Source organism: Aythya ferina, assembly GCF_964211825.1.
Source record: "Aythya ferina genome assembly, chromosome: 1".
In the NCBI taxonomy this organism is placed as follows: Eukaryota; Metazoa; Chordata; class Aves; order Anseriformes; family Anatidae; genus Aythya; species Aythya ferina.
This window is the reverse complement of record NC_140296.1, coordinates 174,703,294-174,715,688: the sequence shown is the minus strand read 5'-3', so window position 1 is coordinate 174,715,688 and position 12,395 is coordinate 174,703,294.

Below are 12,395 nucleotides of genomic sequence, written 5' to 3'. Positions count from 1 at the left end.
TCTGCCTTCCTGCAGCCTTCCCAAAAGATCCCAGCAGTTTGGCTTGCATGATGGTGACCTCTCCTGAGTCAGGAAAATGCAATTTCTGAATGCCCAGATATTCAAAGCCTGTAACATCTGTATGGCCATAAGTATTCCAAAATGTAAATAAGAACAGCCGCGTTTCAAGGGGCACTCTGTTTTCTTTACAGCTATCACCCATCTTCTAGTTTCATTAGGAGCTAATGGAAAGATGTGGGTTTTTTCTTTTGTAAAGATGGTATTTATTCTGAGATTGTTTCCTTTACTACTATTTTTCTATTCACAAGAAACAGCAGCTCTCCTTTGAATTTCTGAGTGCATTGTACCACTGGCCATAACTAAAGCAACAAGAACCATCTGGTAATTCATTCTTGATGAAAGTATATGTTTAGGAATTTATCATTTTGCTTTGTTTTCTATCTGTACCTGCTGGTCTTGGCACCTTCCTCCCATATTCTGTACTCCAAAAATTACAAATGCATTTTAAATACTAAATCTATCCTGAATTTCCAGGCATGAATGTAACTACAGAATGTTTCAAAGAGCTCTAGGAAATGGAAATTCACTAAAGAACTAACTAGTCCCACAAGGATCAGGCTAACGAATACACAAACAAGCTTCACAGGAGCTGGTAGTCTGTGCTTCCAGGCGTAAGCTTCCTACCTTCTTTCACTTTAATATACAATTTTCCCCTGGTGACTCATTTTGTCTGCACAAGCCCCTGAGGGCCTTCTGCTGCAACTACCATTGCCTTTCTTTTACATCATGGTGTGTGGAGTCTCTTTAAACTTTGACTAGTTCAGTCAAAAGGGTGCTCCATAGATGCTGGCCCTTTGACCTCACAGGAAAGGAAGATTTTTCTCATCTGGCAAAGCCATGAGGATGCTTTGCAGATTATTCAGGAAGAGGCTTTCTTCAGGGAAGCCCAAGATGCTGTTCAGGAAAGAATTCTATCAGTCTAAGAAAGAGAGTCTAATACTCAGACTGAGTTAGACCTACTGGTCTTCCACTGTGCTTCCATGTCCCAACACAGCTCCTTCTAGGACCAGAGAAAAAAAAAGGAAAAAAAAAAAAAAAAAAAGGAAAAAAAAAAAAAAAAGAAGACAAAGCTAGTCTGGAAACAGCATTGCTCTTCCCAGTTAGGGTTTAAGAGGTTTAAGAGAGGTTCCTCCAGGCTCACTCAGTTGAAGCACTCTGCTCCTGCTGGCTAAGCACCTTCTGTTCTGTGGAGAAATGCTGCCACTGCTCACTTGACATATCCTAACTCAGTGCAAAAGAAGGGAAGGAGAGGTTAAGTCATACCTCTAGCTGAGGTATGAAACAGGCATAGGTTATAATGACATTTATCTGCTGTTCTTGTTACTCTCCTATTCATACAATGTGCTTCATGCTACAGTATGTTTGCAATTATTTAAATGATTACAATTTGAGTTCCCCTCTGCCTGACAGGACCCTGACTGCCTCAGCCTACCTCCCACACCAAACCCACTTGAGTTGCGGTAAACTGCAGAAGTGGCTTGTCCTTTTTGGGTACAAACTGCTATTCAGTGTTTGGGGTCTTAAAGGAAGTTTCCTTCAAGAAAAAATGATGTTGAAGTCATTTTTTTTCCCTGACTTCTGTTCTATTAATACACAAAGACTAAAAAAGAAGTCATGAAATAAAGGCAAGCACATTCTTCTCAATTTCAAAATTCTTTCACCAGAGATCTCACAGAAAGATATCTTTAGCTACAGACTTTTTCATAAGGCCATGTGTCTTGTACTTGGTCTGGTTATCCCATTGTTTTTCTGATGCTTCTGCTAGCTGCCGTATGAGGTTTGCATGGCAAGGTTTTGGTACTAGGGGGTCTGCATAGGTGGCCTCTGTGAGCAGAGCCCATCAGCTGCCCCATGGCAGATCAAAGCCAGCTCCAGACGGCTCCAAAAGGGACCCACTGCTGGCCAGAGCCGAGTCAGTGAGCAATGCTGGTTGGGCCAGCATTGGGAGAGAAGATTTAAGAAAAGGAAAAAAATGCTGTACAAGAGCAGGAGATTGGAGCAGGCAAATGTGAGAGAACCAGCCCTGCAGCCCCCCAGGTCAGTGTGGCAGGAGGGCAGGAGGTGCTCCAGGCAGGCAGCAGCAGTTCCCCTGCGGCCTGTGGAGAGGCCTCTGGTGGAGCAGGCTGTCCCCCTGAAGCCCATGGGTCCCACACGGAGCAGATCTCCATGCTGCAGCCCCCCCATGGGTGGAGGAGCCCCCGGTGGAGCAGGTGGCTGTGGCCTGGAGGAGGCTGCGGCCCATGGAGAGCCCCCGCAGGAGCAGGCCCCGGGCCGGAGCTGCAGCCCGTGGAGAGGAGCCCACGCAGGAGCAGGGGGACTGGGGGGAGCTGCCGTCCACCCGTGGGGGACCCATGCTGGAGCAGTTTGCTCCTGGGGAATGGACCCTGTGGTACAGAGCCATGTGGGAGCAGTTCTTGAAGAGCTGCTGCCTGTGGGAGCAGCTTATTTAGCTGCAGCTTATTTATAAGCCCCCTTATTTTCTTCCCCTAATCCTTTCAGGAGGGGGAGTGAGAGAGTGGTTGTGGTTGTGGTGGAGCTCAGCTGCCCAGCAGGGTGGAACCACCACATTTGCAATAGTTTTGCTGCTTTTCTTCCTGCCTAGTTCCACCAAACTGCCCAGACCTCTGCATTTGTAATCATCCCAAAGAAAACCTTCTCTTTTTATCTGCAATCCTTGCAGTGGTGTATATTGCTTTGTTCTTGGCAATAGCCGATTTTGTTTCAGCTATCTAATACCATGGAGGAGCTTTCCTGTTTCTTACATTTTGTCTCAAATGAAAAACAGCTGTTATAACTACAGCTGCAAGGATATTTTGTCCAAGCTCTAGGCTAATGCAACCTAACCCTCGCTGAACCCATCTTTCAAAATGAAATTTTGACTTAGAGATTTGATCTTTACAAAGGTCTAAGGTTCCTAGAGAAAACTTCTTGTACGAACTTACTGTCAAAGTTGAAAGTTCTATAGAGTCAGAAATGTTCTTATTCTACAAAAGGAAATATAAAACCTGACCAAAATACAGCATCATGTTACTGAAAGGCAGAAGTTACAACCTGCCTGGGAATTCAGGGCTTGTAGCTGGAGGTGGCTCAGCACCTCAGTTGGTTCACTTTGTCACCACAGGAGGCTCTTGTCTTACACTAGGCTCCTTCCACCACTGACCTACCCATCAGCACATCAGTCTCAGCTCACAACCTTATGTGCCTGGATGTGATTTTAAAGAGTGGTTCTGTCTAATGTGCCTTAGTGTGGCAGCACACTCAGATGTCACAGAGCATATCACAGAGCACCACTGCTCCTTCATCCCTAGAAGGCCACACCAGGAGGATCATCCCCAGAAACATCCCCAAAGGGCCCTTTGTGGGACTGGGAGAAGTGTATGTCAAAGGCCACAAGCACCAAAAATGTGTGAAGGGCCCTAAGCAGAGGGGCATGTTTGGAGGGGGGATGGCACCTCACTGCACCTGGAAGAGTAAGATGCTGGAGACTTACTTGCCCCAGTTAATGAAACTAAGCCAAGCCCAAACAAACCAAATCAAAATCAGTTTTTTGTGTGCTGAGGTGAACTGAAGAAGGTGTGGAGGTTTAGATGAAGATTCTTGTTGCAAACTGAAAGGGCAGATCACTGCCAAGACAGCCCTCTGTCCTCATGCCTGGCTAAAATGCTGTGCTTTTCTTCTCCAGTGCTCAACCTTGTGTTAAGAACTATTACCAACCATTGCCAGCTTTGAATACATATGAATCTGCTAAATCACAGCATAAATGTGCACTGGCAAGTGCAAAGGAAGTTAACAGCGCTGAATCCACAGATAGCTGCAATACGTATGCATTGATGAATAAGGCTCCTCAAGAACCACCAGTCACATTTGGAAGCACAAAACTCATCATGCAGATGCAACTGAATCCAGTGTGGAGCGAGACATCAATTTTCAGTGGCTGAGAATAAAAGTGGCTACAACATATTCTGTGGCATTTCAGTGGCTGAGGTCTATCACTCATGGAAACAATTAGGGAAATTATTTCATAGAAGTTTCCCACTCTGTTGTAAATGTTGCAAATGCTGTATGCATAACCTAAACCAGTTTGTATAACACACAAAAAGACTGGTGTTGAAAAAAAAAAAAAAAAAAAAAAAAAAAAAAAAAACCTTGGGATTTGTAAGATTAGGGATCTACAAATTGGAAAAGTCCTTTGCAACCTACAATATGACCCAAACTGCAGTTACATTACAAAATGATATTTTCTCCAAGGGACCTTTGCTTCATTCACTCAACAGAATGGGTGACCCATTCAGAGAATAAACTGCTCAGTACTTTGCTGTAGCCAAACAGTCATGCATGTACATTTTGGTGTTCGGGACTGGTTTTTTCCTATGGGCTCAGCTCTGACACTCCTTCTCTGAAGTGACCCTGCCAGGATCACTTATTGATATGGCTTCCCATTACAGGGCTGTGATGTTATCCTGTAGCTAGATGAGGCTCAAATCCTGAGCACTAGTTATTATGTGGATCGGATAAGATTTATGGGGGAAAAGTAACATGTGATGCTGTTTTATGAGGTGTAAACTAAAGTACATTCTCACTGGGTAAACCCACTAAAGAAGTGCAGCCAGCCAGCATGTTGGAATCTCCTAAATTCTTCTTAATTAATATCACAGTCATTTAATTTTGTTTAATTATTTTCAGTCATTTTACAAAGAGTGACAAATTGTTTAACATGCCACATTCCCACAGCCAAGCCAAGTTTCTCCTGGTTAAATAACTGCACCAGAAAATAATGGAGTATTAAAAAGAAATTTGCCAGAAATTTACTTTAACAGAATTAATATTAGTCTTGTCCAGTTAAGGGGAAAGGAGGTTAAAAGAAACAGATGTTTGCAGTTCAGGGATGGATAATTAGAAGGAAGGTAATCTCCCAGCAAAGAAGTAAGTAAAGGTTAGTCAGCCAGGCCCCATATCAGTCTCTGCTGGAACAGTGAAAGAACAGTGCAAGTACAGGACAATTGGAGTATATCACTCAAAAAAAAAAAAAAAAAAATCACTAAAAGTAATACAAACTCTTGAGGCACAACCAATCCTCATGGCACCACATTCATACTATGATAAAGGCAATGCTGCAGCATTTCCACAGAATTTACTGTATCAGTTTAGGAAATTCATAATTTATGCAATACTAAAGTGTGTTGGTAAAATTGAAAAAAAAAAAAAAAAAAAAAAAAGTAGGTCATAAAGGTGTAGATAGAGGTTTCTGAAGTGAAATTGCAAGTTAATGTAAGCAAAGTTGAATTTTCTTCTTGCTAGTTAACAATAAAAGGCTGTTGCTCTATCCAGGGCTCTGCAGGGTATGCACAAAATTGATCAATGCAGAGGTGAGCACTTCACTTGAGCTACAGCTACTGAACACCATCATCTGCTTTTAGGAGAAAGAAAGTTGCTGATGGCAGTACAAACACAGTAAAAGCATCCCAGGTGTCCTGTAGGGATATCACATAATGGGGAACCAACTGATAGTTGAACAGCAGTTTCCACAGATGTGTTACTGTGAGAGTTAGCATGATTTAATGGGCTATCCGGTGTGGACGAAGCATGCCCCAAACAACCTGAATTATATCACCTGAATGCGATGATCTATATAGTTTTTGAAAGGGCTGCAGCAATTGTACAATTTAGTTTCTGCATACTACAGTAAAAAGCTGAAGATAATATGCAGGGATATTTTGGGTTGCAAGGGCACATTGGCTTAGACAGTAATAGCAGTACATCAGGCATGCTACCATGTTTATATAGTTTCTGGACTGACTGACTGGCATCTAGTCAGCTCATAGCTTGGGCAAAATAAGCTTAAATCTGTTCACAGCCTTCTGTGCATTGGCAGTGATGCATCTCCACTCACATCCCAGGACTGAAACATCAAATTTAACAGAAAATATTCCTGTAATATTTGACTTTGGATTTAGTGTTTAATAATTTTGCTTCAGAGTGGAAGGTTAAGAGAAGTAAAAATGAAAAATCAGGAGTTGTAGTGATTTGGTGCATTAAATCCACTTCTGAGGATGGTCAATGTAAATATAAATGAGGAGGAAGTTTTCTTACTCTGAGGCATTCATTTCCAATTGCAATGAGCATAGTTACTGTTCACCAAGCAACCTCAATGGCTTCAAATTGCAGATCTGGAAAACTGCTGAAAAGTGTGAAACAGGCTTTCTAGTACTCTGCAGGATCACAATATGGCCTTGATCATTTTATGATCGTTGGACTAGATGATCTTGGAGGCCTCTTCCAACCTAGATGACTCTGTGATTCTGTGATCCACTGGTTCATCAGTATTATGGACAATATGGTTAGGCACCTTGTTTCTGCAAGGTGGTTATAGCACCTTTCGGAAGGAAACTAGCTTTGAGATGGAAGGGAAAAGGTCAGGCTACAGAAAAGTTTTATGGATTTGCTATATTTCTCCTGGCCTGAATACAATACCTGATGTGAGGGTGCTTTTGCTGCAGTGTGTGCGGTGACAAAGAGGAGGAACTTCAGGGCTTCACACACCAGACTAAGAAACATTTCTATTTTTTTCTCAGAGGAAGTCACTAAGTTCCCCGTCTAGATGATTATTAGCCTTTGATCCCACAGTGCTTGAACCTGACTAGCTGATTTCAGGCACCTGGCAGCCAGGAAAAATGCTTGTGCTATTTCTTATACTTTTCCCACAATGATCCCTGAGCTGTTTCTAAATACAGGATACCAGCACAGTCACGCCTTCAGTTTGACCAGCTACTGCTGTTTCTGTGGTCTGGTGTGCTTTTCTCCTCAAACATCAGGTGAATGCTTTCTTGTCCATGCAATTTTACTCACCTGAGTTTGGGGGAGAACAAGATTCCATGTTATTCTTGTTTAGCTCACTCCTGAGTTTCTTTAGTGTGTCAAAGGCAAGACATTTGTAAGCTGTTATTTCACAATTGTGGGCATACTCAAGTAAAGCCATATCCTGCCCTTGTTTACACTTTCGAGCTCCACTAATTTCACCAGGGATTTCATAGAGGAAATAAGGTCAGGATTCAGCTCTTTGAGTCAAATCCTACTGAACTTACTCAGGTAAAAAGCTTGTGGATTTCCTCCTACTGATACACAATGCAATGGGAGGAAACATATGCTCTTCTAAGTGACCATGGTAACTGGTACTTGGGTTTCCTAGGTGATTTTCTGGCAAGTGGCCAAAGGAGGAAACTGTAACAAAATCAGATCCCAGGCACCAAAAAACATTGACGTTCCTGGCTGTGCAGCAGCCTGTACGCGGTGCCTGAAGTGACAAGCTGTAGAAAGAAATACACCAAACTCCTTGCTTTAAAATCGTAGTAGGTGTCAAGCACAAGGAAAAAGGAAGGTTAAGTAAGTCTATGGTCCCAGCTTCCTTGAGAAACTAGTAAGCCTGATGTGTTTCCTCTCCTACATCTGTCTGGTAAATAATATGAACATGAGACAGCACTGTGCCCTTGCTGCTAAGGCTGAAGGTGTCCTGGGCTGCATGAGGTCCATGGGCTGCTCTCTCCAGCAGGTCAAGGTAGATGATCTTTCCCCACTGCTGGTGAGGCTGCACCTCCAGTTCTGGGGCCTCCAGTCTGAGAGAGACGTGGACATACTGGAGAGACACCAGTGAAGGGGCACCAAGGTGATGAAGGGAGTGGAGCACCTCTCCTGTGAGGAGACTTTGGGAGAGCTGGGGCTGCTCAGCCTGGCACAGGCTGCCCAGAGAGGCTGTAGAGTCTCCTCCTTGGAGATCTTGAAAAACCTCCTGGATGTGGTCCTGGGCAGCCTGTGCTGGGTGTTCCTGCTTGGGCAGGGGCTGGGACAGATGGGCCTTATCCAGTCTTATCCAACTAAATTCTTAAGGTTCACATAAGCTACTTTTTTATAGCAAGTAAGAGACCAAAATGACACAGGGAAAGAAAAAAAGAAGCTGCTTAAAACTGACTCACACCTTGAAGTTAGGAAAGTCTCTCACTGTGTGTGTATATATATATAAATACATATTTGAAATGCTTTATAGTTAGTAAATAAGAATGTTTATCTATCTTACATTTTGATACATGAAAAAGTATCAATTTCTCTTTCAAGTGCAATACAGAGACTTTGCAGAGCATATCAGTATTCCCTCCTGGGGATCCAAACCAGCATGAAAAAGTCTCCCTCCTTCCACCTCTTTAAGGAGGATCAGGAGTCTCCTTATCTGCCTATCAAAATCCCTTCAGGAATACAGATGAAATGCAGTGAAGTGCAACATGTCACAAGAGAGTGGAGAAGGAGGAAGGACTGGTGACAAGACCATTTCTTTTCACAGAACAGAGGAAGGAGAGTTCATATACTTGTACAGACACATGCTCCTCCAGCTCTTGTGCAAACATTAAAGCCCAGCCGTCACAGCAAGCTTTCACATCACGAATTGTGGAGTCTACTGATGTACACAACTACGGCAGAACAATCCAGCAACAGGGATGTTGCTGCAGATTAGATTAGAGACCATTGCAAATAAATAAAGACCAGCCTCAGCAGGAGAACTACCCATACTGATACAAAAAAAAAAAAAATCAGATCTGGAAAATAGCAGAAAGAAATTATTTGTCTTCTGCTGGAAAAGAGCCAAAGGAGTTTGAAGCATCTCTCTACAAAAGACCACCTGCTGCACCTGTTGTGAGGAACAGCTGAGTATCAAAACCACAAACATGAATCAAACAGTAGCTAAGTGTTTACTTGTGTGTTTATATACATGCTTTCAGCTGTAAGTGAAGAGTTACAAAGCTTGATTGCTAGTTTTTTCATTAAAGCCAGAAGGTCCTATTCTATCCCTGCAGGCTATAGTTATTGACAAGTTATTTTAAGATCGTTTCACAGTCACAGCGTAGAACCAAAGTGTCTTTAAAAGTACCATGAAGTATTTCTGGAATTAACTCTTCACTTATCTAATTGCAGGGTTGATTTCAGAATTCTTCTTTCTTCCCCTCTCTTCAACTTGTAATGGAAAATCTGTACCTGCAAGTAGTAGGGGAGATGCACAATAGCAGTCACTGAAAACACTTTGCTTAACCAAAAAGCACAGAGCCTTTTTGAAAGCACATGTAGGGAGCACTTACTTGCTGCTTCCCTGGAAGTGCAGCAAAGATGAACAACAGCTGCAGTGTGGATGCACCAGCCACCGTGATAAGGGGAGATGGTGATGATGAGCAGAGGGGATGCAGCCTGTGTTAGTTAGTCTGGCTGTGTCATAACTCCTCCTGACCTTAACACCCATAAAATCTGGACAAAGGACAACATCTATTTGCAGTCTCACAAGCGTTGGGCATACATACCTTCTCCATCAGTCGAGCATGATGCCCAGATGCCTCAGCTCATTCTAAGCAGTGTGCCCATGTGAAGGGCAGCACCATGCAGAGGGACTCTCACTGGCTTTAAAAAGAGTTGTAATGTCCATAATATACAGTATATGAACTAATGAGCCAGAGCAGGTCACTTTGCCCTCCACAACACCTACCTATAGGAATTTTTCTGGTGTAGTGAAGGCTTGCACTGGATAACTGAGAATGTGCTCTCTCTTGGGAAATGAGTAAGATTTGCTAGAGTCATTTCCTGTAAATTCAGGATATCCAGACAGATAGAGGACTAAAATGTTTTTGTAAGTGTAGTTAAAACATCATAAAGCTATTATGGTACGTTACAAACAAAATGACTGTATGTAATTGTTCATAATTCACCTGATGAAATAACCCTATTAACTCCCTGAATTTTACATATTCTAAACTATTTGAATTGAGGCATTTACGTTAGAGAAATAGAACTGCTTGAACGTTGAGTCTATTATTCTAAGATATACACTGGCCAAGTACAGACCTTCCCTAAGAATTAAAAGCTCTGTATTAAACATGTTAAAAATGTCAGGCTGAAAGTTTGCCATAAAATTGTCATGTGTATATCCTACACTATTGGCAGATAGTGAAAGAAGGTAAAACGAATACATAGGTAGGAGCCAGCAGATTTGGCAGCACTTATGAGACTTCTACATAAAGTAATTACACACGCCAGTGGTCTGAGATCAATTATTCATATCCTCCTTTACATATTGTAACTCACATTTTATTGGCAATTGTTATTACCAATTCACTTCAATAGAGGGCAAGAGAGACTGAAGTTGTCATCTCAGACTGGAGGTTGCATGCAAGAGCGAAAATTAAGTCTGGCAGGATTATGTACGATTGGAAACACGACCAAAATGAAAGAAAAATACTGCAGCTGTACAAGGTCTGAGTAATTTCAATTTCCCCTAATGCTTCATTGTTCTCCTTATCTGTGAATCATACTGAAATAAAGAAAAGTACTTGATGAAACAAAATGAACTCAAAACTCTTCAGTGCAGTGCTCTTTTTTTTTTTTTTTTTTTTTTTTCTCTAGACTCAAACAGATTGCAAGCACTAACATAACAGGACCAGGAAACACACAAGTTTTGGGGAACTGAAAGTACATTCTCCTGCACCTTCTTTTACTGACTTCTAATACAGCAAATTTATGAAAAGCTTGGTGCACCTATTGGAATTTCTTGTGGTGAATGAACATTTTTTTAATTATTTCTGTATCTTTTCTCTCTGAATTTATTTCTGCATTAGAACAGAGCTTTGCAGGCTATCTAGTATTGTATTTCAAATACCCTCTTTTCTGTTACTGAGTTTCAAACTGTTTCTGTAATGTTTTAAAATTCACCCACTATCAGGTACGATATCTCAGCAGTTATTAAAAAGTGTAATGTCTTATGAAACAATAAACTTTGGTTTGGTCTCTGGGACAATTACTTCTTTCATTCTACCTAAGAATGCAAAATAGGAATATCCCCATGTTCTGCGATGAATCCCACAGTGATGGACCACTTGATCTTCATACCCTTAAAGAATACCTTATGCAATGATACTTGTCCACTGCTGTTCTTCCTAAATTTCATCTGCACTGATATGAGTTGCTATAGTAGCCTTAATACAGTATCTTACAATGATTGAGAGCTTTCCCACAAAACTCTTTCCACATTTTTTTAAGTACACTTGACCTACCAGTCCTCCAAATCTGCTGACCGAATGCTTTTTTGCTGCTCACTCCTGGTCTTTATTCTGAAATGACTGTGGTTTAAGCTGTATGCATTTTGTCCCTCAGCAGTTCACAGGCATGGTGAAAGACATCTGAATTCAATATTACCTTGACAAATGAGAAGGAGTTGATCAAAGGAGGAAATATAACAAAAGTAAGGGCAACAAGTGCCCTCTCAGGAGCAAATCAAATACAGAAATACAAAATGGAAAATAGCCTGACAACAGAACTGCAGAAATTAATCTAAGATTTATGGCAGAGGGCAATATAAATATGAGTTGACAAGGTGATACTGTTACAAAAAAAAAAAAAAAACAATTGTCACTCTGGGACATATTAGAAGGAGCATCACATTCCAAATGATACAAAAACTGTGTTCAGTTTTTTTTTGGATGAGTTCTTACCTGGAATTTTGCAATTGCTGCTGGGCAGTGTATTATCTGGGAAAGTGTCAGATGATGAAGAAAGATATACAGAGATACAGGCTTGTAATAGGAATATTAAGATAGTAGGGGAAAATATATATATATGTATATATATATATTATGAACATATTTATATGTATATGTTCATAAAGAAGGACATAGTCCACAGCAGTAAAATTGATTGTATACAGGCTGTGGCCTGAAGGCAGATTTGGCTAAAGGTGGAAATAACCAGAACTCTCAAAACTCTGATACAAAAGAATCATGCCATACTAACCTTTAGCTCTTGGGAATTATGAGAGACCTGCCCAAAATCAGTTTGTCTTTGCCCAAGAGATGTGATGAATGCTTGACACCTGGCATCCCTCTATAGAATGGTTGAGACTGGACTTCTGGAGCCCACCTGCCTGAGGCCCTGCCCAAGCAGGGACACCCAGAGCAAGCTGCCCAGGACCATGTCCAGGTGGCTTTTGAAGGGCTCCAAGGTTGAAGACTCTCCAGCCACCTCCTCCTGTGTTGCACATAAGTGGCCGTGGACAGACAACCTGAACACATACATCTTGGCTCCTGCGAGTGTGTAGGAGTGGGAGTGTAAGTGAAGGAAATCATTGAGGAGAAGACTGTGAGTGTAAAGCTGATGTATTTAGAGATTTTGTAAAATAATATCACCTTTTCCTTTGATAGAGTCTCATATGAGATTTGTACACTAATTTCTTACCAAGAGGAAAGTACCTACAATGATATATGTTGAAAGGATGAAAGAATTGGGTTTTGTAATCTGGATGAGAACAGCTCCAG